The sequence below is a fragment of the Panthera leo genome, chromosome A1, assembly GCF_018350215.1.
Source record: "Panthera leo isolate Ple1 chromosome A1, P.leo_Ple1_pat1.1, whole genome shotgun sequence".
Taxonomy (NCBI): domain Eukaryota; kingdom Metazoa; phylum Chordata; class Mammalia; order Carnivora; family Felidae; genus Panthera; species Panthera leo.
In genome coordinates, this window is record NC_056679.1 from 51,325,516 (window position 1) to 51,350,176 (window position 24,661).

Genomic DNA, 24,661 nt, shown 5'->3' on the forward strand with positions numbered 1-24,661 from the left:
TCTTCAATTATGTGGGTACTAGCTTTTCTAAAATGCACTCTTGAATTTTAGTTTTGACAATTTCCATCACCGTATCTATAGCGCCACATGCTTTCCCCAAGTTTCAAAACAAATTAAAAAAAATTACTTAACAAATACTATATGAAAACAATGTTTAACAATCTACCACTATTTAGCATAGGAGCTCCAATGGTTGAAGAAAACGGAAGTTTTAAAACAATGATGATTTTGTTAATGGCAAGTCATAATCACGGTCTCCAAAATTTGTTTTAAAATTTATACTTTAAACTGACACAAAATATACATTATCAATGAAGTTAAGTTTTTGGTTTCAACCTAAATTTTGGTTTTCTATTATAATTTTCTTATTGTACTTTTTTTTTTTTTTGGTGGGGGAAGGTTGTTCTAGTATTTTCATTAGCTTCCTTTTCCCTTTCTGATAAAATTCACGTTTATCTTTCATTTTAGGAAATTTTTTCCACACTACGTCTCATTCATGTTGTCTAATCCTGGCCACATCTATTATATCCCTTCCATTCCATTCATGCCTCCTTCTTTTATTCACTCTGACCTTCTGGCCTAGAGCTCCTGTGGGTATCTGTGTTTGTAGCAGTTTTTTTTTTTTTTTTTTTTTTTTTGTAATATTAAGCAGACCTTCTGCTGATTTATCAAAGATTTATTAGCATCTCTTCTGTGCCAATTAGTGTGTTAGATTTTGAAGATAATGATGGTCACTTTGAGCTCTTTGAAGTTAGGGGTTATGTCTTGTTCATTCTCGTATCTCTCTTGCTTGACACACACCTGACTCATGGCTGACCTTCCATAAAACTGTTATTAAAAGTATCCTGGGGGCCTGGGTGGCTCAGTCAGTTTAAGTGTCTGACTTCAGCTCAGATCATGATCTCATGGTTCATGGGTTCAAGCCCCGTGTCGGTCTCTGTGCTGACAGCTCAGAGACTGGAGCCTGCTTTGGATCCTGTGTCTCCCTCTTTCTGCCCCTCCACCACTTTTGCTTTGTCTCTCTGTCTCTCTCTCTCAAAATAAATAAACTTTAAAAAAATTTTAAAAAAAGTATCCTCTGGGGGTGCCTGGATAGCTTAGTCAGTTGAGTGTCCGACTTTAGCTCAGGTCATGATCTCACAGTCTGTGAGTTCAAGCCCCATGTCAGGCTCTGTGCTGACAGCTCAGAGCCTGGAGCCTGCTTTGGATCCTGTGTCTCCCTCTCTGTCTGCCCCTCCCCTGCTCATGCTCTGCCTCTCTCTGTCTCAAAAATAAATAAAAACATTTTAAAAAATTTTAAAAAAGTATCCCCTTTTAAAGTCCATCTGCCTATGAAGTATCCAATCTGTATTGATTCTTTCCTCTTAGTTCCAATAATGTTTATTCAAATTTTGGGGATATTCCATGTACCAGTCAGTAAAATATTGTTCTTAGAGTTTCAAATGAAATTCGCTACTGTGGTAGCAAATTGCCTAAGTATAAAGAACACACACTGCACAAACATTGCTTCAGGTACTTGATTGCTATATTAAGCTTTTTTAAAAAAATTTTTTAATGTTTATTTTTGAGAGAAAGTGCGAGCAGGGGAAGGGCAGAGAGAGGGAGACACAGAATCTGAAGCAGGCTCTAGGCTCTGAGCTGTCAGCCCAGAGCCCGACACGGGGCTTGAACTCACGAACTGGGAGATCATGACCTGAGCTGAAGCAGGACACCTAACAGACTGAGCCACCCAGGTGCCCCAAGTTGGATTTTAATGCAACATTTGGTTGAACTGCTGACTTTCTGGATAGGATGTCTGTTGTGGATATGTTAGGGAAAAATCTGTTATACGTTGGCCGACAGGACTAATAAGGGAATTTCAGTCCCTGCCTGAAGACTTCCCAGCTGGGTTCTTATTCCCACCCTGCTTGCCTCAGGTGACAAATTACTACTAATGAGGAATGCAGAAGTAACAGAATATAAATTGTCCCCTTTGTTGATGCTCTGGGCTCAGACCTCTGGAGAATGATCTCCTCTGAGCCCACCCATATAAAATAAACCTCCTGCCTTCCATGATCTCTGAGTGCCGCTTGGTTCTTCTGCTGGGTGATCCAGACTAGTTTCTGTAACAGATAAAGCAATCTGTGCAGCACTAGCTTCATGAAGCTACACCTGAAACATACCTTTTGTTTTGTGACTCAGAGACCAAGTTTGAGAAACATAGAACGTAAAATGAAATTAGGTTGTGTATTTAAAAATCATACAGTATAATTATTTATATTCATATCACAAGAGAATACTATGTGGCAAGATATGTAACATCAAGACAATTGTGAAATTAATTTGATTATTTCTGAGTAAAATAATATTTTTAAACTTCAGAAATGCATTCCAGAAAAATACAATAAATGTTTCCTGACCCTTCTTCTGTCAGTAATCAAAATGAAATTGAACTGGGATGACATGTTCACATTCAGTTATTCACTTCCTGACCTTACAAACTTGGCTTAATAGAGTTTCTTTTTGGTCACACTAGTTCCCAGAACTATGAAACTATCAAATTTATACTTGAAAAGCCAATTTGTATATTGTATGGTGTTGGGTTACAGTCCTTCAGAAATCTCTAAAATCTCATTCTTTGTTTCACCCAACTTTCTTGTGAAGAGTGAGTATTCATGCTAACTTTAATAACCCTCATTTGTTTTTCTGGATAATGCATGATTTAATCTTCATGCTTTGCAGAACTTTGCCTTTTTCAAGATCAGACTTGCTTGATGCCATTCCTTCCTTCCATTGTTTTATTTGTGAGGAAATTACCCCTTTCAAGGGCAAAGGAGTTGATAAAAGATAACTCACAGAAAAGTTTGTATTAGGTTGTTTACCAAAAGAGGATATGAGAGGAGTCTACATCCACAGTAAGCCTTAAGAAACTGAGAAGAGAAAGGAAGGAAAGGGAAATCTAACAAGCTAAGAAACAAAGACTTGGAATTTGACATTAAAAATACATACCTTATCTATCCATTCCTGACATATTCATCATAATTTCTATAAAACTTCATGATCCATAGAATTTCATATGAACTCAAAATATTATTCATTTTGACTTCCATTGAAAATAAATTTTGTCAACCACCTTCTTATTAAAATGTTTTAGAACTAAACCCATAACAATTACATCTACAAAAATGTCATTAGATTTTCTAAAAGAACACCAATCTACTTAGAAGTATGAGCTCAACTTTTTAATGCATGTGTTTACATAGTTGCTTTTTTTTCCCCTACAGGCAGCATGATGCACTGGAAAGAATATGAGATTCTGGGATTAGGAGAACTGGGCATGAGTCCCAGACTCTGCGCTACCAGCTGTATGACCTTGGGGAAGTCACTTCATCCATCTGAGTCTTGTTTTTCTTGCCTGTCAAACGAAAAATAAAAGACCCCAAACTTTCAGGTTGAGTATGTAGATCAAATGAGTAATATATGTGAAAATGCTTTGTTAGTTGTAAACCATCATACAAATGATACTTACTTTTATTTCAGATGAACTCAAATATTGCTCTAAATTGGTAAGACACAAACAAAACAAATGACTGTTAATGTCCATAGTAGCCTTGGTTCTATCTAAAAAAATTTTCTTTAGAAAACTAGGCTTTTAATTAGCAAATTGTCAATGGCTCTAGACTCTTTCAAAAAAGAGTCATTATGTATTTGAATCATTCAATTAGGAAAAAAAATATAATCCTCCTTTAAGAGAACCTTCTTGACACTGAATCATTTACTCTAAGCTCAAGTTTGATCTTATCCTGACATTCTCCAAGCTTGTCCTTTGGAGAAGCCCCTTTAAGCTGTGGATTGTATAAGTGAGGAAGATGTATAAATGAGAGCACATGTACACAGGGAAAACTTACTCATGAGACAGTGGACACAGTGCCAAGGATCCACTCTACTTTTAGGGGTCCACAAAAATGGTTTACTTTATTTTGTAACTGGAAGAAAGAAATGAACTTTTAGGTCAAATAAATGTTTTAGTGTATAATATTAATACCTTCATCTTTATGCCAATGAGTCATAAATATAATTTTTTAAGTTTAATTATTTATTTTGAGAGAGAGAGAGAAAGCACACACTAACTGGGGAGGGGCAGGGCGAGAGAGGGAGGGAGAGAGAGGGAGGGAGAGAGAGAGAATCCCAAGCAGGCTCTGCACCGTCAGTGTGGAGCCCAATGCAGGGCTCAAACTCATGAACGGTGAGATCATGATCTGAGCCGAAATCAAGAGTCTGACGAACTGATTGAGACACCCAGGCACCCCCAGAAATAAAATTTTTGTATTCGTTGTAGCTCTGGATAACTTAAGATGAATTCTTTGAGGAATCCAGTTATCTACTGTTCAAGGCACACCAGGACACTGTTCCAACAGAGGTGATGTTGCCAGGAATCACAGATGTGGAGTGATTAGTTCTAATCTGCAAAATAGGGGAGGCTTTGCAGAGTTGATATTTAAATCAGTATTTTGGGGGATAAATATGCTTTCTATAGGTGAATGTGGAAAGGGCATTTCTGAGAGAAAAAGCAGCATGAACCAAAGGATGAGGCTGTGGAGAGAGAGCACTGGAACTTGGCATTAGTCAATAACTGACAATGGCCTATTCAATATAAAGTCATGAGGGGAAAGTCCACTACTTACATGGCCGAACCTTACTGAGCCAGTGTTTGTCCATTATTTTTCATTGAAATATTTTACAGCTAAACTCAAAAAATTACATGAACACCAAATGAGTAAGCAGTTGGTTGTTCAAAGAGCTAGTGAGCTTAGATAGAATTAATAAGGATATTGTGTCAATAATAAGGCAAAGTATCTTATGTAATAGTTGTTCTCTGACTGCAAGCAATAAAAATGTTTTCTGCTAATTCAGACAGAAAAGGAACAAAAGGAGAAAAGAAAAATGGAAGCCAGCCTTGCTAACAAAAATGATATTCTTTTCAAAGTCAGAGTGTTTTTCTTCTTCCCCACAGCTGAACCATGTAATAATCTCCACCTAGAAGGTCAGTTTAACCCGAGACCATTGGACCAATTCCATCCTTTGTCAGGACCTCTAGGTCAATACTCAGGTTATCCAGTACCAAATATGCAAACATCTGATTCGTCCTCAGTCTTTCTAGCAAACTTGTACCTTGCTACAAGACTGATAAGGATTATGTGGGTGAATTCTGGAAATTGTCCTCTCTCCTTTTACATTATAGCCTCTTTCCTGTTATCAATCTCTCTGTTCCTCATCAACTATGTCTCTGCTCCTTATCTCCAAAGACCTATGAGCAGAGCTGACATTCATGCTCTACACTGTGCATTGAAATGCTTATTTACACTGATAGCTGTTCTGATGTATTGAGCATCCTTTCGTTGGGCCATGGCATCTGTTTTGACTAGTTGGTATCTGTATATACCAGTGGTTAGATGTGTTCCATGTCATTCCTGCCCATAATCGACATTTAATGTGATATCTGAAATCATCATTGGAAAATCAGTATGAAGATAATAAATGTAGGTCTTTTGTGTGGTAAAACATTAGTTTTCCTCTTACTTTAGCGATCAGTCTGGAATTTTTTGTCCACTAGAAAATGTTATTTTCAGAATTGGACTCCTTCTATTATTTGATAGGTAACCATACATGATTCTAATCTGAACTGTTGACTGATGAGACTTTCAGTACATACATGCCAAATGTGCTCAGAGTCCAGATATTAGGGATGAAAGGATATATGGGTCACAGACTGTGTCTGCAAAGAACTCAATATGTGGGGCTTCTCTTCCGGATCTGCCACTTATTACTTTATTCATTGAGTTTTAAATTTGTTAAATTTAAAATTATGGTAGATTACTTATTGGCTTTTTGAAATGTAGGTATTAATTAGATTTAGAAGTATATTTGAGGGTATCACAATAAGCTTGAAAGGTAATTGGGTAGACCCTCAGAAAAAACCATCCAAGTAATCTCCTCAATGCTTATCCATCCATCCATCCATCCATCCATCCATCCATCCATCCATCCTTCTGATATCTTTTTGGATTCATTCATCTGCGAGGAAATGTGCTTGCAAATAGAAAGACTCCCAAGAAGCTTACAGATTGGTGTAAAAATAAACATACAAATAATTATAATGCCACTATGGAGATAAATTCACAGCTGGAGATGCTCACACAAATTCCAGGGAGTATAGTGAAAACAGTCCTAGAATCTGGAGGATTGTAAATCTGGATTTGAATTCTGGCTCTACTCTTATTAAAGTTATGGCTTTGAGTGAATTATTTAAATCTCTATGTCCCAAGTCTCCTCATCTATTACATGTGCACAATGTCACTTACCTGATACATAATAGGTACTCATCATGTTAGTTACCTTCTCTGTCTTGCCCCCTCTTTCATTCATCCAAACTTTGGCTTCCTTATCTCAAAAATAAAAGGCTTTAATTTGATATCTGAAATCTTTAAGAATCTAAAGTTCAGTGATTTAGGAATAATCCCCTCATCTTGGTAGAGATGCATTCATTACTTATGGTCAAATATACTTTTGTATTATAAACATAGTACAACATTATGAAGAGCATTGATGAGTCTCAAACACACCAGGCTCTTTCTTACCTTCAGGACTTGGCACATCCTGTTCCTCTTACTTGAAGATGTCTTCCCCAGTGCTTTCCCTATGCTTACCTGGGTAACTCCTGCTCATCCTCCAGTTTACATACTATAAGTCACTTCCCCAAAGATAATTTCCACAGGTGATTTCCAAGGGGGCGGATCTGTGAATTGTCTTTGGACTCTACTCATCCTTTCAAAATAGCCACCATACTACAGCAATTAGAGATCTAAATGTAGATCTCTAATATAAGATCCACTTACATGCAAAAGACAAAATTAGAGATCTCTAATCCTCTAGTGTGTTTTCCTTTAAAAAGGAAGCGAGGATGACTCTTGTTTCTATAGACCCTTCTGGGAATAAGTTTATGGTTTATTGAAAGAGGGCTTATTTATATTTCATCCTCTCAATACAAAACATGGATATAATTATTGATGGCTACCATATACAAATCATTTATTACATGCAGGCACTGTTCCAGGCACCATGTATGTATTATTTCATTTACTTATATCAACTTTAAGAAATAGGTTTATGGGTAAAATAGGTTTACAAATGAAGAAACAGCAACTTAAGGAGTTTAAATAAACTGTGTTTCCTAAATGTCAAGGTACCATAGTTCATAAAAATAAAATGAGGAAAAACAAAAGAACACCCAAACCTCAAAACACTACACCAAAATGCTATTAATTTAACAGTAGCTTTTCAGGGAGAGAAGGAAATGTGCCTTACACAAATTCTAAGATGATCATCTTGTCATACATTTAGATTGGAGAGTGGCAGAGGCTGGTTTGAACTCAGGAGTGTATAGTTTCAGAACTAATATATTTACCATTATCCTATGCCCTTCAGATTCAGGAAATCAGCCCTAAAGTACCACAATACTTGTGAAAGCCTCATGAGATAAATAAAAAGTTTATTGGAAATTGTGAAAATAAGTCAGGGGAAAATAGAAATGCAAAACAAAACAAAACAACCACCTATTAAATTCAAACTCACCAATAATATTAGATTTACAAACTTTAAAATAAAAGTAGAAAATAGAGAATATTTATTATGTACCAGTCACTTTATATTGATCTCATTTAACACTCATAGCAATTATAAAATAAACATTATTATGACCCATATTTAACAAATGAGAAACTTGGGAATAGAATCTGCCCAGTTTGTATACTAAAAAATTGTGGAGTTTGTGTTAGACTTATCCCGGAAATTGTGAAATTGGTAGGAGATTCTACAATTTCCTGGATCACAGGGATGCAACAGTGTATTCTGAATAATTGAATAAAATTAGTCAAGGGAAATATTTGTTGTTGGAACAGGTTTTAACATGGGGGTACCTGGTTTGTTGTGTAAGTGAGATCCTTTTTCAACTATTTCTGCTGGATCTTAATTTTTTCAGTTTCAGGTTTGACAGTCATGGTAATTTTAGGAACATGTCCACACAAGAGGCTGAAAGTAACTGTGTATTGTAATCTTTGGTTACTTGTCTTCATGTACCTAGATTGAAAGATCCTTATGGTCGGGTGCTATGGTTTTTGTATCAGTGGCTGGCACAACCAAGGGGCTCAATAACGACTTGTTGAATGAATGAAGCATGAAGAAATTGAGCACTAGCAATTTTAGATCGAAACCAAGAAAAGGTGTATCATGAAAAATGTCTTTTTTCATTCTACCACAGCCAGCCTCTTTAGGGCCTTTCATAAATTAGAAAAAGTGCTCTCCCGAGGTGTATAAATTAGGACTTAGGACAAGGAACCCACTGGGTAGATGTGCTCTCCCTGACTTGACCTAGCCCTGTAAAGAGATTCTTCCAGAGAGCAGTGGAGTCCAACTAGGCAAACAGCTTAGATTTCCAAGCCCACTTGCTCCCTTAGTCAGGGTTTACCTCACCATTCCCTTGATTTGGGGGGTGTGGTGGGGGTAGGGCAAGTGTCTTTTTGTCTTTCTTAATCAAGAAAACACTAGTCTGCCTAGTTTGAAAAGATGTAAAATGATTGCATTCTATTGATTTATACCTTATTAAATCTCCATGTCAGTCTTTATTATTCAAAGAAAGTGCATTAGCTAGATTAGTTCCTTCTCTCCTTATACTATAATCTAGAAGCAATTTTTATAGGATATTTTCAGATTTTGTAAACCAATAATATTGAGCCCTGAAACTGTGTATTTTAGTATTGGAACATTTTTTGAATTTTCTACTGATTTGCTTGTGACATTTTTCATATTTTGTTTTAGGTGAGCCACTAGAAAAAAATAGCTAAAACCAGTGTCTAAAAACATGAAATTATTTTTTCTCTTTCTGATGTATGTACACACACACACACACACACACATACACACAGCTTTTTTTCTGTGCTAAGTGGGAATTTAGGGGCAACCTGATTCATAGCAAGAGACACAGGAATTCTGTTGGGATCAGTGGCTCTCTGAACAGCTCTGATTAATTGCAAATGATCATTGTAGTAATAGTTTATTAAGAGGAGTTTATTAAAACTTAAATCTTAAAACTTCAATTCATGTCACTTAGGCACACACTTCAAAAATTAAGAAATTAAAGCCAACATTCCTTTCTTGACCAATGGAAAGGCCAATTAAAAACCTCTTTTGCTTTGATTATAGCTCTGATATAATGTGCCTTTTAAGAATATTTGTATTTATTTTTAATAAGGACCACAGAACTGTTTTCAATTTTGAACATACGGGGAGTAGAGAATGCTTCAATTCAGCCTGTGAATCCTCAGGTTAGAACAATGGTTTCCAGTCCCCTAATGCACTTGGAAATGTAGTCTCTGTGGATGGATCTCAGTATCTGTTGTAGCTCCCATTAATCCTCATCTTTCTGTTTTTTAAGTAGCCTCCATGCCCAACTTGGGGCTTGAACTCAGGACCCTGAGATTGAGAGTCACACGCTCTACTGACAGAGCCAGCCAGGCACCCCCTTCATCTTTTCTTTTATATTCAAGTTTGCCATTGTATTAAGCTGAAGCAACAAAGTGGAAGGAATTCTTATGATGGAGAAAAGAACTTATACCTTCAGTAGCTCTAAGGGTGACTGACTCTTTTGTGTGAGCAGTGTCCCTGAATAGGAGCAGGCTCTGCTGTCTCCATCAGTAAACAGGTGCGAGGACAGCTGTGTCAGGAGACCCCTTGTGAACACTAGGGAAATACATAACAAAGTGTTTGGAAGAAGGCTAAACTTAGTGGAGGACTGCTCATGCTTAGTAATATTTATTGACCCCTGCCTTATTAGAAACATTAATTTGTAGCACCTTTAAAATGATGTGGTTTCCTGATATCAAGCCATTTTCTTTTCTGGTTCATATTGGTTTTACTATTGCCTTTACTGGTAAGTAGATAGAACCCTGGGTTGACCTCCAGGTGTAGCAAGAATAGAGAACAGAGGATTTGGGTCATCTGGAAAACAGTATTGAGCGTTTAAAGGGTAAGGGCTCAGTTAGTTAGGCATCCAACTCTTGATTTTGACTCAGGTCATGATCTCACAGATTATGATCTCACAGGTTTGTGAGTTCCAGCCTCACATTGGGCTCTGCCTGCAGAGTTTGCTCAGGATTCTGTCTCCCTCTCTCTCTGCTCCTCCCCCACTCACACGTGAGTGAACTCTCCCCCTCAAAAATAGGTACATACATTTTTTAAAAAAAAAGAAAGTTTAAAGGGTAAGGGCTTTAGAAATGTGATTTTGAATCACAGCTTTGTATCTAACTGGATGAGCTTGGGCAAGTCCTTTAACCTCTCAAAGGCTTTGCTATCTTCTTTTGCAATAGCCCCTACCTCCAATGGTTATTGTAAGGATTAAGTTAGATAATTCATGTAAAGTATTTAGCACAGTGACTGGCACATGCTTAGTGCTTGGTAAGTGACTGCTTTTTCTACTGTTGACATGTGATCCCGGAGAATCATTCTTTGTCTGAAATTCCCTTCATCTAGGTTGATTTATAAGTCCTAGGAATACCTCCAATAAAGTAAAACTTTGGAGATTTTTGCATTTGTGCAAAGCAGAATATATTGCCAGAATAATTGCCATCAAATTAGCCTTAATATACCCTAAATTATTTCCAATGAACTGGACTATATGTATATTATATATAAAAATAATAATGATAATTCTTATAAAATGATATTAATGTTTTCTTTTTGTTCAATGCAAATTTTATCTCTCAGGAACTTTATATATGTAATTTTAAGTACTTATAACAATGGCACAAATTAAAGCAAATCAAAACCACAATGAGATATTACCTTACACCTGTCAAAATGGCTAGAATCAAATAGACAAGAAATAACAAATGTTGGTGAAGATGTGAAGAAAAAGGAACCCTGTAGACTGTTGGTGAGAAAGCAAACTGGTGAAGCCACTGCAGAAAACAGTACAGATTCTTCAAAAGATTAAAAATAGAATTACCATATGATCCAGCAACTCCACTACTGGATATTTACCCAAAGAAACCAAAAATACTAATTAAAAAAAGATGTATGCATCCCTATATTTATTGCAGCATTATTTACAATAGCCAAGATACGGAAGCAATACAAGTGTTCATCAATTAATGAATGGATAAAGATGTGTGGTGTATATACATGACAGAATATTACTCATCCATAAAAAAGAATGAGATCTTGCCATTTGCAACAATATGGATGGACCTAGAGGGTATAATGCTAAGTGAAGTAAGTCAGAGAAAGACAAATACCATATGCTTTCACTCGTATGTGGAACTTAAGAAACAAAACAAAGAAAAAAGGCAAATGAAAAAACAGACCCTTAAATACAGAGAACAAACTGGTGGTTACCAGCGAGGAGGTAGTTGGGGGTATGAGTGAAATAGATAAAAGGGATTAAGAGTACACTTAGTCATGATGAACGCAGAGTAATGTATAGAGTTGTTGAATCAATGTATTGTGCAACTGAAACCCCCATGTAACACTGAATATTAATTATACCTCAATAGAAAATAAATATATATATATAATTTTAAGTACTTAAAACAATTAAGTATCAATTTTCATGTTTTATAGATAAAGCAGAATCTCAGAGTGATTAAGGAACATCTCAAAGACTGCACAACTAGTAAACAGAAGATCTGGGATTCAGAACCAGGTTGTTTTGCTTCAGAGCCTTTGTTCTTTCTGATATACCTGCTGATGTTCAGCGACCATGCCAAGTGGTCTATTAAATTTATCCTTCTAGTTCAATGCAGTGAAAATCAGCAGGTGGTTTTATCTCCTTAGTGAATATCAAATTTTTTGCTGCCAAATTCACAACCTCTGAGAGAATCCTGCATTCTCTTCTTTGCTAGAATCCAGAATCCCTTTAGTTGATTAAATTATTTCCATTGATGTGGATTTCAATTCAATCTAATAACAACAAGGCACTGTCTTGACAAAGGATGTGCTGTTGTTAGGGGTTTTTCTGAGGCAATTCTTTCATAACTTTTTCAGTCAGATGAAGCCGAGAATAGCGTTATTAACATCTGTCCAGTCCATGGCAGAGAAAAGTTCTAATCTAGGGAATAGTTTTACCTCTAGTGGATCTTTTCATGAGATTTACAAAATGATTTATAAAAACGAATCAATACAGTTTTAGGAGAAAAAATCAGTGTTAGAATGATCAAGGATGAATGAGACATAGACAGCTAGGAGGGAGAGACACGGCTATCACCTAAAAGTAAGGTTAAGGGTACCAGGAGAGAGAAGTGTGCACAGTTCAAATCATTGAACTGAATACTGAATGTTGGGTGTGTGCTTCCAAATGATGGAGAGGAATGGAGTGTGCAGAGAAGTTAAAACTCATATGACAAAGTAAAGTGTCACACAACTTGGAGATAGACCAGTAGAAATTGTCCAAGAGGAACACAAAACAGAAAATTAGCAAAATGGTAGACCCATATCCAACCATATCAGCAATTACCTTAAAAATTAATAAACTAAACCTGCCTTGTGTAATATGACTGCCACTACCACATGAGGCTATTGAAATTTAAATTAATGAAAATGAAATATAATTAAAAATTCAGTTTCTTAGTTACACCAGTCATATTTCAAATGCTTAATAGCCATGTGTGGCTATCATATTGGATTGTGCTGATATGGAACATTTCCACCATCACAGAAAGTTCTACTAGACAATAATGGACACAGAGAAGGTCAAATGGATTAAAAAGAAAAGCCAGATCCAATTGTGTATTGTCTACAAGAGATCCACTTTAAGTATAAGGATATAGAAAGATACACATACAACTGTCATATAAAAGAGACTACAGGACAAAGAGTATTATGAGAGATAAATAGGAATACTTCATAATTAGAAAAAATTCAATTCAACAAGAAACCCTAACAATTATAGATATTTATATGCCTGTATAGTTTTTTCCCCTGACACCAACGAATTCTCCAATTCTCTGACACCAAGTAGGTGTCCTACAGTTCAATTCGATTGAATTCTGAGACTACCTGGACTTAGTGCAGACCCCACAAATTAAGGTCTGAGTCCCACAGTTTGCACTCACTTCAGACACCTGCCACAAATGGGGTCCCCAGGAGACCTACAGAAGCTGCCATACTGACCACAGGGTCTGGGGTTCGCACAGCCTTCCCTCAGATTCAGTAATTCACTCAAATGAATCCCAGTACTCAGGAAAGCAGTTTACAATTAAGGGTTCATTACATAGGATACAACTCTAGCACAGACAAATGGAAGCAATGTCTAGGGCAAGGTATAGGGGGAAGGTATGCAAAACTTACATGCCTCTCTGGGCACACCACCCTCCTAGCCCCCTGATGAAGTCACCAACCTAGAAGTTCCCCAAACCCAGTCTTTTAGAGTTTTTAAATGACAATTTTATTATGTAAGCATTATTGATTAAATCATTGGCCGTTGCTGATCAATCTCAATCTCCAGGTTCCCTGTCTGTCTCTAATCACTTGGGTGGCTTTTCTGGCGACCAGCCCTGATCCCAAAGCTATCTAGGTCCCTCTCACGGGTCATCTCATAAGCATAAACAAGATAGGGAATTCCAGAGGTTTTAGGAGTTCTGTGCCAGGAACCAAAGACAAAGCCCAAATATTTATATTCCACTATACCACAATGACTCGTTATAGAGCCTCCAAACACATGAAGCAAAATCAATAGAATCAAAGGGAGAAGTAGACGATTCCACAATCAGATCTGGAGATTTCAGTACTTCTCTCTCACTAATTGAGAAAGCAACTAGACAAAGAACTCAGTAAGAACATAGATGATGTGAACAATCAGAATGTAACTGATGTTTATAGAACCCTATACCCAGCAGCTGCAAAGTATGTATTCTTTAAAAATGTACATGATGATAATGCTAGGCTATAAAACAAGCCTCAATAAATCTGAGAGGATTAAAACCATACAAAGTACGTTTTCTAAACCTAACAAACTGGAAATAAAAAAACCTCAAATTTTGGAAACTGAACAACTTTTAGTAATCTGTGGATCAAGGAAAGAATAAGATAAATGGGAAAATATTTCAAACTAAATGATAACAAAATGACAGCATATCACAATTTGTGGGATGTAGCACAAGCAGCACTTAGAAATTTAATCCTTAAAATGCTTATTTAAGGAAAGAAGAAAGGTCTAAAATCAATGATCTAAGGTTCCATCTTAAGAAAGTTGAAAATAAGGGGTGCCTGGGTGGCTTAGTTGGTTAAGTGACTGACTGTTGATTTTGGCTCAGGTCATGATCTCATGGTTCATGAGATCAAGTCCCACGTCAGGCTCTGTGCTGACAGCATGAAGCCTGCTTGGGATTGTCTGTCTCCCTCTCTCGCTGCCCCTCCCTTGCTCTCTCTCTCTCTCTCTCTCTCTCTCTCCCTCTCTCTCTCTCTCTTGCTCTCTCAAAATAAATAAATAAATAGACAAAAAAAAAAAAAGAAGTTTGAAAACAAAAAGCAAAGGAAGGTTAAAATAGAGGGAAAGAATAATAAAGACTACAAATCAGTGGAATTAAAGAAAAATGATAGAGAAATTTAGCAAAGCCACAACTCAGAGTGGAAGAAGCTGAGTGGTCTGGGGATGCCAATGGAAGGATGATTGGTCCAAGGGACAGAATGTCATTAGGTCTTTGTAAAAAAAAACACCTGGTCACTGTTGTTCTACCATAGTGTTGTGAGGCATGTGTTATTTTTTAACAGCATTTTGAAATTTAAAATATGAGTATAATCTTATCTTGCTCAAAATAAAGGAAGTGTCTGCCACTTTTCTATGCCTCCAATTTCTTTCTTTGCCATTCAGCACTCTTGACAAGGCCTCTTCCTGATTTCTCACTATTACCTTTGCCGGGTCACAGCAATATGCAAATTAATGTAGATTCCATTCAAGACAGGGAGCCCTCAGGGCTGGATTTGGTCTTATTACAGGGTCTTCAAGAGAGTACTGTCTAGAAGAGAGGGATACATATTCTCATTTCCACTTAACATGCTGTTAAAACTTACAAATGCCATGTACATTTTTCATGGTATTTGCGAATTTACATTTGTAAGAGTGTAAGTTACAATTTGGTCTATGGAAAATGACAATTTGATCAATGAATGGTGTTAGTTTCTATTTGAATTTGGATTTTTTGTTTAGTTTCTTTTCTTAAGTGACATTCATAAGACTCAATAAAAGTTGAATAGGTTATTCATGCATAAGCAATTGCATTTTATTATGTCATTTCACCATAACATTATTTTGCTTCATCATGTCCTCCCTCCCTCCCTCCCTCCCTCCTTTCTTTTCTTTCTTTCTTTCTTTCTTTCTTTCTTTCTTTCTTTCTTTCTTTCTTTCTTTGTCTTTCTTTCTTTCCTTTCTTTTTCTTTCTTTGCAAGTCAAAACAAACACCCCCGCCCAAAGTGTTTAAAGGAGATTTGTGACCTCTACTAAAAACTAGAAAACATAGAACATTGTTACCCAGAAACTTGTGACATATATGGATTTGGCTATGCCACAGTACTGATATTATTCTCTGAAGCATAACTACAGCCAGTAAAACAGCCTCACCTAAAATGATTTTTGTTCAATCCTCAAATACCGGCATTATTTAAGGGCTCCACTTTGTAGAGGTGGGATGGAGAGAGCTGAAAGAATATGTCTGACTCAGACAGATGTGGTTCAAATACTAGTATTTCTGTAATCTTGACTGTGTCCCTTGAGGGGTTTGAATGTCAATATTTTTAATGCCTACTCCACAAGGTTACAGTGTGCTTTAGAGGAAATAATGTATGTAAAGTGCTGGCACATAGAGACTGTCTGTGTTCTCCCCTCCTTGACCTGTAATACAATAAGCTGTGAGTGACTAGTAGTGTTTGCATAGTCAGAGAGCCGGTGTGGCAGATGGGAGAGAGCAAGGCTTTTGAAGCATAGAACAAGACTTACTCTCTTTTGCCATTCATTGGCCATCTGACTTTAGGCTAATTATTTAACCTCTTTGAGTTTCTATTTCGCAATGTGTAAAAAAAGGAAAAGAAGATTGTATCTGTAGACATGTAATGATTAAATGAGTTATGTAAACATTTAGCACAGTGCATGGCATAATTAATGCTCAGTTAAGAGTAGCTTCAGTTATATCACTTTTGTACTCTTAAGACTTTCTGTTATTAAGGTTTTCTTTCAAAGTGCCTTCTATTTTCACTGTATTCTAATTATCAAAACCCTCAGGGGGTGCCTGGCTGGCTTAGTCAGTAGAGCATATGACTCTTGATCTCCGGGTCATGAGTTCAAGCCCCACACTGGGTGTAGAGTTTACTTAAAAGAAAAAAAAGAAAAGAAAAAACAACCTCAGGATTGCAGTCAGCAATGTTAGAGCTCAGATCAATTTCTGGTTCAAATAGTGTGTATTTAATTTTATCTCTGCCGCTGTTTATGAGGGCTAGAGAAGCCAATCTCACTGTCCCATATGCTGCAGAGCAAAAAGATGCTCCTGAGCTCAATGGAGGTTATTTTTCATAGCTCTAAGAATCTAATCTTTATGACTGATGACTGTTGTCTTAGGATACATAAAAGTCCCATCCAAGGTATTCATATCTCAGATTATTGATTTCTATTCAACTTGCCTACTTTTCAGTGCAACAGAGTATATGATCAGGGAGGTAAAGAGCAATATTTATTTGATTAAAATTTCTTCAGCTTGATCTGCTTGTTGCTAGTGGCAACCAACAAAAGAATAGATCTAAAATGACAGGTCACAACCACATTGATAACAGTCTGTATTTTTATCTTTCCCCAGTTGTGATTTTAAAATAGTCTTTCTAGTGCTTGTAGTCATAAAAATGATTACTATGTAACCACCTTAGATATATTGACAAACTAAACAACCCTATTTCACTAACGAACCTCTTCCCAGGGCTTGGAGAGTCAGCCTCAGACCACATGGGCCATTGCTATACTAATGGCTATAAGGAAGATGATACTGTTTATATTACAGGAATTATTACCCAGAGTGAATTTCCTATTAATTGGTATGTCTTGGATCAGCATAACATTATATGTTGCAGCAGCATTTACAAGTTTGTATCTTTTTGAAAACAGTATCACTTTCTAAAAACAAAACAAAACAGCAACAAGAAAATCTGCATGCAATCTATTAAGCGTTTGGTGGTTCTGTTGTAGAATATACTGAAGTCTCCAAAGGAGACTAAAAATAATATCCTTGGGAGATCAGTTCATAATCCAATGAAATTCAATTAGACTCCTTTCCAAGGACAAAAGAACATCTTTGCAAGCAGGGAAGTATTAACTTTACAAAAGCATGATGCACCTTTGGGTGCCTTTGTTGGATCTTCCAAAATTGAACCTTGTATACAGGAAAAAAAAAAACACTAGAGCAGTTTGCACTTCCTCCAATCATCCTGTTAATTTGCAAGCCAATGGAGATAATCTTGGAGCACAGGATTTGATCTCTGCATGCTATGATTCTCTCTGTCTGGCTCTTGGAGTGTCACATTCACGTGGACAGGACTTCCAGAGGAGTGGCCATTATCAAATTTACAATAAGACTTCAGCTGATTGGAAGCCTTTTGGGTGAAAATCTTGGGTGCTAAGTTGCATTTCTTGAGACCACAGAAAGGTCTCCATGCACTCCACATTAAAGGGCAGGATACCCTGAGGAGGAACACTTTAGGCTGTTAACAGTTACAGCACAGTGGGGGGAGTTGGGGAGCAGAGCATTTCCAAACAGCTGGGAATTAACAGAGCCCTTACTCCTGAGGAGGGGCAACCTTTAGAATAAGATTTGACACAGGAAGCATAATGCAAGGAGAGCCTCTCTGAGCTGAGCAAGGCAAGAGGGCAGAAGACGCCAAGAAGTGGTGTGAGAGAATCAAAAACATTTTGTTCACTTCATAAAATTTCCTTAGCCTGCACTCAAAATAATCCCAATTTTTAAAAATGTGCTTAAAAAAAGTTTGGTCTAGCCAAAGTCACGAGATACAAGTAACAGTCCCCATTTGTCTTTCTTCTAAGTCTGTACAGTGTTGCAACACTGCTTATCTCCTTGCTTGAATTTGCCACAGGGAATGAAGATCTGACTTTCCTGGCTCTGAGCCCCAAGTTGGCTCTGAGTGAGTGTTGCTAGGGTGAAGGTTGGAGTACTGAAGAAGTGCTGACTAAGCTATTAATCTTAACTCTGCTTGCCTTCTCTGTGCTCACTCAAACTGGAATGGACTGGAGCCCTCTTTGTCTCTAGGGCTCACCAGGGGGTACTATTTATTAGATCAGAAAACAGCTTTTGCCTCTGGGAGGAAGAATTTGGCCCCAGCCCTGAGCAGCAGGGCTTCATGCACTCAATGAGCAGGTGTGTTTCCCTTGTGCTCTCCACTGCCCAGGCAGTGCCCTGTGCACATAATGAGACTCCTCCATCAAAGGCACATGAGAATATGCTCTCTAGCTTGGTTTTTCCCATCCATGATGTTCAAAAACATCCAATCATGTTTTTTATTCATTAATTTGAAATTCTTTCCATTTTATCTTTGTCCTTGGGAAACCCAAGCTCATTGTCTTGCCTGGATTTTCTCAACTTGTCTGCTTCATAACATTTCTCCTCTCAGTACCACGTTTCTACAAAATGCCCCAAATTTTGAGTTTTTGTGAAACCCTGGTGTTTTTTTGTGAACTTGCTGAAGTAGATCCTTCCTTTCTTCCTTCCTTCCTCCCTTCCTTCCTTCCTTCCTTCCTTCCTTCCATTCCACATTATCTTCCTTCAGGTATGAATTGTGCAGTAATTCTTTCCATGTGAAAATTGCAATGGGATTATTGAATATTAGGACCAGAGTTCTGAGGCCTTAGTGACCTTGTATTAGGTTCTTGTTGCTGCTATAACCACAAATTTAGTGACTTAAAGCAATATAATTTTATTGTCTATATTTCTGGAGGTCAGAAGGCTGGAATGGCCTCATTGGGCTAAAATCAATGTGTCATCAGGGCTGTGTTCCTGTGTTCCTTTTAGAGACTCTAGGAGAGAACTGCTCCTTGTCTTTCCCCACGTCTACAGGCCACCTTGCACTCCTTCTGTGGTGGCTTCTCACTGTCAAAGCCAGCAGTGGCCAGTCAGGTCTTTCATGCTCTTTACTCTGACTTTATTTCCCTCATCAAAGCCCCTTCTCTGACTCTTTCACTCTTGCCTCCCTCTTTTCACTTAGAAGGACCTTGTGATTACATTGGGCCCACCCAGATAGGCCAGGATGATCTCCCCAGCTCCAGATCCTTGATTTAATCCTGTCTTAGAAATCACTTTTGCCATGTGAAACAATACATTCCCACATTCCAGGGATTAAGATGTGAATATATTGGGTGGGGTTGGGGGAATGTTATTCTGCTTATTATAGACCTACTGGGCTCTTAAAAAACCAGGTTGAAATGGTAGCTGCATCTAACCTAGACTCTGAATCTCCAAATCTTGGCCCAAATTCTTGCTGACCTTCTCTGCCCTAAGTCCAGTAGAACAGTACCTGATGTAATATTTTCACAGAAGAGTATATTGCATTATAGGCCAGAATGAATTCTTAATGTGTGCATGTAGGCAGGTAATACACATCTTAGCTAAAAATGAGCTAGACTCTGCAAAATGTCACCTTATATTTTGTCACTTTTACAAATAGTTTCACACACTGGCTCATTTTAGTAATGACATATGAATACTGTTTTGTGTGCTATAATATTTCCCAACTTTTGTCCTTCTGTTTTTGTGCTTCATTTTCTTTTTTCCCCAAAAAAGATTAGAGGAAAGGTCTGTTATATTTTCTTGGAAATATTATATATTGGAAATATATATATTGGAAATATTTATATTGGAAATATTTCTTGGAAATACGAAAGCATGGCCTGTAATGACAGCAATGATATAATTATTATTCTACTGAGGTGATTTATAAGATACAGTAAAGCGTCAATAAACATCATATAGTCTGCCAGTCCCTGTGTGTTCATAGAAATAAAACGTCACTCCTGTCCTTGAAGAATCCATAGTTTACTAGGAGAAAGAGATCATGCACAGAAGAGAGAATTAGCAGCCTGTGGGAGCAAGATTCGTACTAGAAAATTAAATAATGGTGATTCAAATTTTGTTAGTAGAGGACATTCAGACTTTAAACATTGCAAGCAAAGGTATTTCATTGGGAAATGGAGGTAAATGTCACTTCCTTAAGTTTGTATATGGAACAAAGGAGGTTAGCAATTACAATACACGTTGAAATAGTTGATTGGAGTTTGGGTTTTGTTAAGATATACAGTTTCTCCTTTTAATTTTATTTTATTGGAGAAATCAGGATAATATTTGTTATGCCCAGAATTCGTGATCCCCAAAGACCACCAGGGAGCCGAGTCCGATGCAAAAGCAAAAGAGCCTTTATTCGAGCTAGCTCGAGCTCAATCCCCTACCTGCACCGACTCAGCGGTGAGATACTGGGGAGAGAGAGAGAGTTTCAAAAGGACAAAGGTTTTATTGGGGCCTAGGGGCAGTTGGTGAGGTAATGGCTGTGGCCTCAGCCGATTGGCTGGGGAAGGGTCTGAGTCCTGTTAGGCAGGTCACCGGTTGTGTTTTGATCGGGAAGTTACTCAAGGGGAGGAGGAGTGGTCAAGGTGGAGGACAGAGAACAAGATGGAGTCAGCTGGCGTAGGTCCACCCTTTCATATTTACCTTGCAGATTTATTTTAGTAATGTTCACACACATATGTAAAGTTTCTGCTGCTCAATAAATGCTCAGGAAACTAACTAGGATGTATGTTCATCCAGGGAAATGTCTGAGGTTTTCCTTTGTTTCCCTTTAGTGTGGATATTCAAGAAATGTTGCCAAATAAGAAACTGCTTAGATGCTAACACAAGAGCACATGCTGAAACTGCCTTTTAAAATGCAAGCCAGCTGGCTGCTCTAGACCAACTCTTAGGAAGAAAGCCTTCTTCATCTAATTCGTAAATGGGAAATGGGATTGCCAGGCCTCACTGGCTTGTTTATTTATTTATTTTTTGTTTGTTTAAACTATGCATTGTTGGATAACTGTGACAACATTAAGAAGAGGGTGCACGAGTAAAGTAAGGAGTGACCTTTCATGAAGCAGTGTTATAACCATCTCCATGGAAGAACGTAGAGATGATTCCATGCAGGAAGCATGGAATGGTGTGGCCTCTGGCAAGCACAGTTGATAAGCGGGAAGTGTGTCTGTGTATACCAACCTGGCAGATGCGTGTATGTGTCTTACACGAATGTGTTCTATATATGGTTCTCTCTCTCTCCATATATGCAGGGGAGAGCATGAAACAATGTGGAAATGGGCAGCCATAAGTTTGTTCTTTGCATTTATAGGATCTGATTCTGCTTTTATTTTATTAATGTGTTTTTAATTTTTATCTTTGTGATTGCCTTTTGTTTTTAAATTTTATTTTTATTTTTTAAATTTTTAAATTTAAGTCCGAGTTAGTTAACATATAGTGTAACAATGGTTTCAGAAGGAGAATTTACATATAACACCCAGTGCTCATCTCAGCAAGTGCCCTCCTTAATGCCCATCCCCCACCAACACCCCTCCAGCAACCCTCCATTTGTTCTCTACCTTTAAGAGTCTCTTATGGTTTGCCTCCTTCTCTGTTTTCTCTTAGTTTTGTTTCCCTTCCCCTATGTTCATCTGTTTTGTTTCTTAAATTCCACATATGATTGAAGTCATATGGTATTTGTCTTTGTCTGACTGACTAATTTCACTTAACATAATACACTCTAGTTCCAGCCATGTTGCTGCAAACAGCAAGATTTCATTCTTTTTGATCACCAAGTAATATATATATACACACACACACACACATACACACACACACACAAATAAGGGAAACAAAAATAAAAACAGAGAGGGTAGCAAACCATAAGAGACTCTTAAATACAGAGAACAAACTGAGGGTTGCTTGAGGAGTGTTGGTTTATATATAAATAAATATATATATATATATATATATATATATATATATATATATATATATCAAAATATCACATCTTCTTTATCCATTCATCAGTCGATAGACATTTGGGCTCTTTCCATAACCTGGCTATTGTTGATAGCGCTGCTATAAATATGTGTTTTGTTTTTTAGATTCTACCTGAGTGAAGTCATATGATATTTGTCTTTCTCAGGGGAGGAGGATAGGGGAAATGGGCAAAATGGGTGCAAACAAGTGGGCCTCCAGTTATGGAATAAATATGTCATGGGAATAAAAGACACAGCACAGAGAATACAGTCAATGGTATTGTAATAGCATTGTATGGGTAGAAGTGGTACCTACACTTGCGGTGAGCATGGCATAACATCTAGAGAAGTTGAATCGCTGTGCTGTACATCTGAAACTAACGTGACACTGTGTCAACTATACGCAAATAAAAAATTCAAAAATAGAAAAAAAGGAAAAGAAAACAACAAAAAATGTGAAAATAAGTGCTGATTTCTCCCTATCTATCTATGTATCTATGTGTCTATCTATGTATCAGCAGCATTTATTTTCACTCTTTATGCTCTCCCCTGTGTTGCAGGACTGGAAGCTCTGAGAACCCTGTTTTTGAGATGCCTCTGCTTTTGGCTTTCTGGGCACAATTTATGTTCTGTCAATGAAATGAACTCATGCAAGATCCCGAAGGTAATGTATAGGCTCAATGAAACCATGTATGAAAAAAAAGAACTTGTTTGCAATTATAGATAATAATTTTCCCAATTTATTGGTTTTTTAAGTTTAGAATTGTAAAGAGAGAACTTTCTCCCCTTTAAAGCAAGAAATCGCTGTTCAGCTTTCACTGCAATGATTGAATCCTTTATTCGACAAAAAGGGAAATGAATTTTTTTCCCTGTAGCTGACTTTTTATGTGACATTGTTGGAGAGACTGAGCACAAAATTTTTAAACAGATGACAAGGCTGTCACCTTTGAGTGGCACAAATTTAGTAGCAACAGTGGAGTTTTTATTATGATTTCTTTTTAATATGAAACCCCAAAGTTATTCCTCTATTCCTTCACGATGAAATCGCATTGAGTGGCAACCTTAAGACAGTGATTAGGAGGAAAGGCGAATGTGAGAAAGGCAGTATAATTTTCATCTAAGAAACAGCGCTAGATTTGTGGGAAGGTAATTGTATGTATTACTGAGCTGTGTGATGATCCTCCCATTTGAAAAGTTCATCTCCAAGAAGCATTCAGTCAGGAGAGCTATCAACAGATCTGGCCTTTGATAAACACATCCACTTTAATAGCAGTCTCTGAGATGAAAGGTTTGGATTCTTTCAAGGAAACACAAATTCATGGTACTCCGGCTCTGCGCCTGAAAATATGAAATTAAAACACTAGTATGCTGCCTTGAAAACCATCAAATTATGCTAGAATCTTACTTTTAGACACAAAAGGAAGACATTCATAACACACAGCATGTTACTAATTCGTCTCTCTTTATTCCTAAAATGATTTAAAGCAACTGGCAAGGATAGGAAAGTACTGTTTCTTGGCCTGATGTAAAATGAGGGATTGCCCAAGATAATCTGTAAGGTGTCTTCCATATTATACCTTTTATGAGAAATTTTGGGGAGTTTGTCTTTCAAAACTTCATTATAATAGACCATAAGGCGAAGTCTTCATGATAAACCTCCTTATGTGGTGGTTAAGATAGACCTAAATTCATCCTAGAATCTACCTAGTAGTTGGACTGTTGTGATTCTGAAGCTTACATGTATTCACAGAGTTATACATTTAACTCCTTGGAAAATTAGGAGATGAGGATTTATTCTCTGTTCTTGTTACTAACTTAGTGAATTTGGCCAATGATTGCCACTTTTCAATGGCACAAATCTGATAACAACAGGAGAGTGTTTTCTTACAATCTGTATATTACATAAGCTCTAAAACTGAGCTTCGTGATTTGGAGGGAAGGTAGTTAAGAGGACCGTTTACTTTTCATCTACTGAAACAATGCTTAACTTTTGAAAGGTAATTGTAGTATCACTGAAAAAAGTGGAGTTTCTTCCCTGACTAAATGGACTTCTCTTAAAGAAAGAGTGTCGGTTTTATCTTGTTGGGAAATTTTTCTAGCCCATATTTTATGTGTTTTAAAAAAAGAGCTTAGGTGGCATAATTCACAATGGCCAAAAGGCAGAAGTAACGCAAATGTCCATCAACAGATGAATGAAGGAACAAATGTGATCTATACAAACGTGGAATATTATTCAGCCTTAAAAAGGAAAGAAACTGTGACACATGCTACAACATGGGTGAACCTTGAGGACATTATGCTAAGTGAAATAAGCCAGTCACAAAAGGACAGACGTTGTATGATTTCACTTAGGCAAAGTACCTAGGATAGTCCGATTCATAGAGACAGAAAGTAGAATGGTGGTTGTCAAGGGCTGGAGGAGTGGCGATTGGGGAGCTGGTGTTTAATGAGTACAGAGTGTCAATTTAGGAAGATGAACAAGTTCTGCAGATGGACGGTGGTGAGGGTTACACAACAATGTGAACATCCTGAAGCTATAGCACTGTAAACTTAAACGTGGTTAAAGTAGAA

At 37.3% G+C, this 24,661-nt stretch overlaps 1 protein-coding gene across 1 annotated transcript in view; it reads left to right on the top strand.

Moving 5' to 3' along the window:
• SCEL (sciellin) overlaps positions 1-24,661 on the top strand; it is a 207,738-nt gene that overhangs the window by 9,490 nt on the left and 173,587 nt on the right. The window contains exons 3-4 of the mRNA XM_042928400.1: positions 3,264-3,430; positions 22,651-22,754. The gene's annotated coding sequence lies outside the window, so the exon portion shown is untranslated. The remainder of the gene's footprint in view (positions 1-3,263; positions 3,431-22,650; positions 22,755-24,661) is intronic.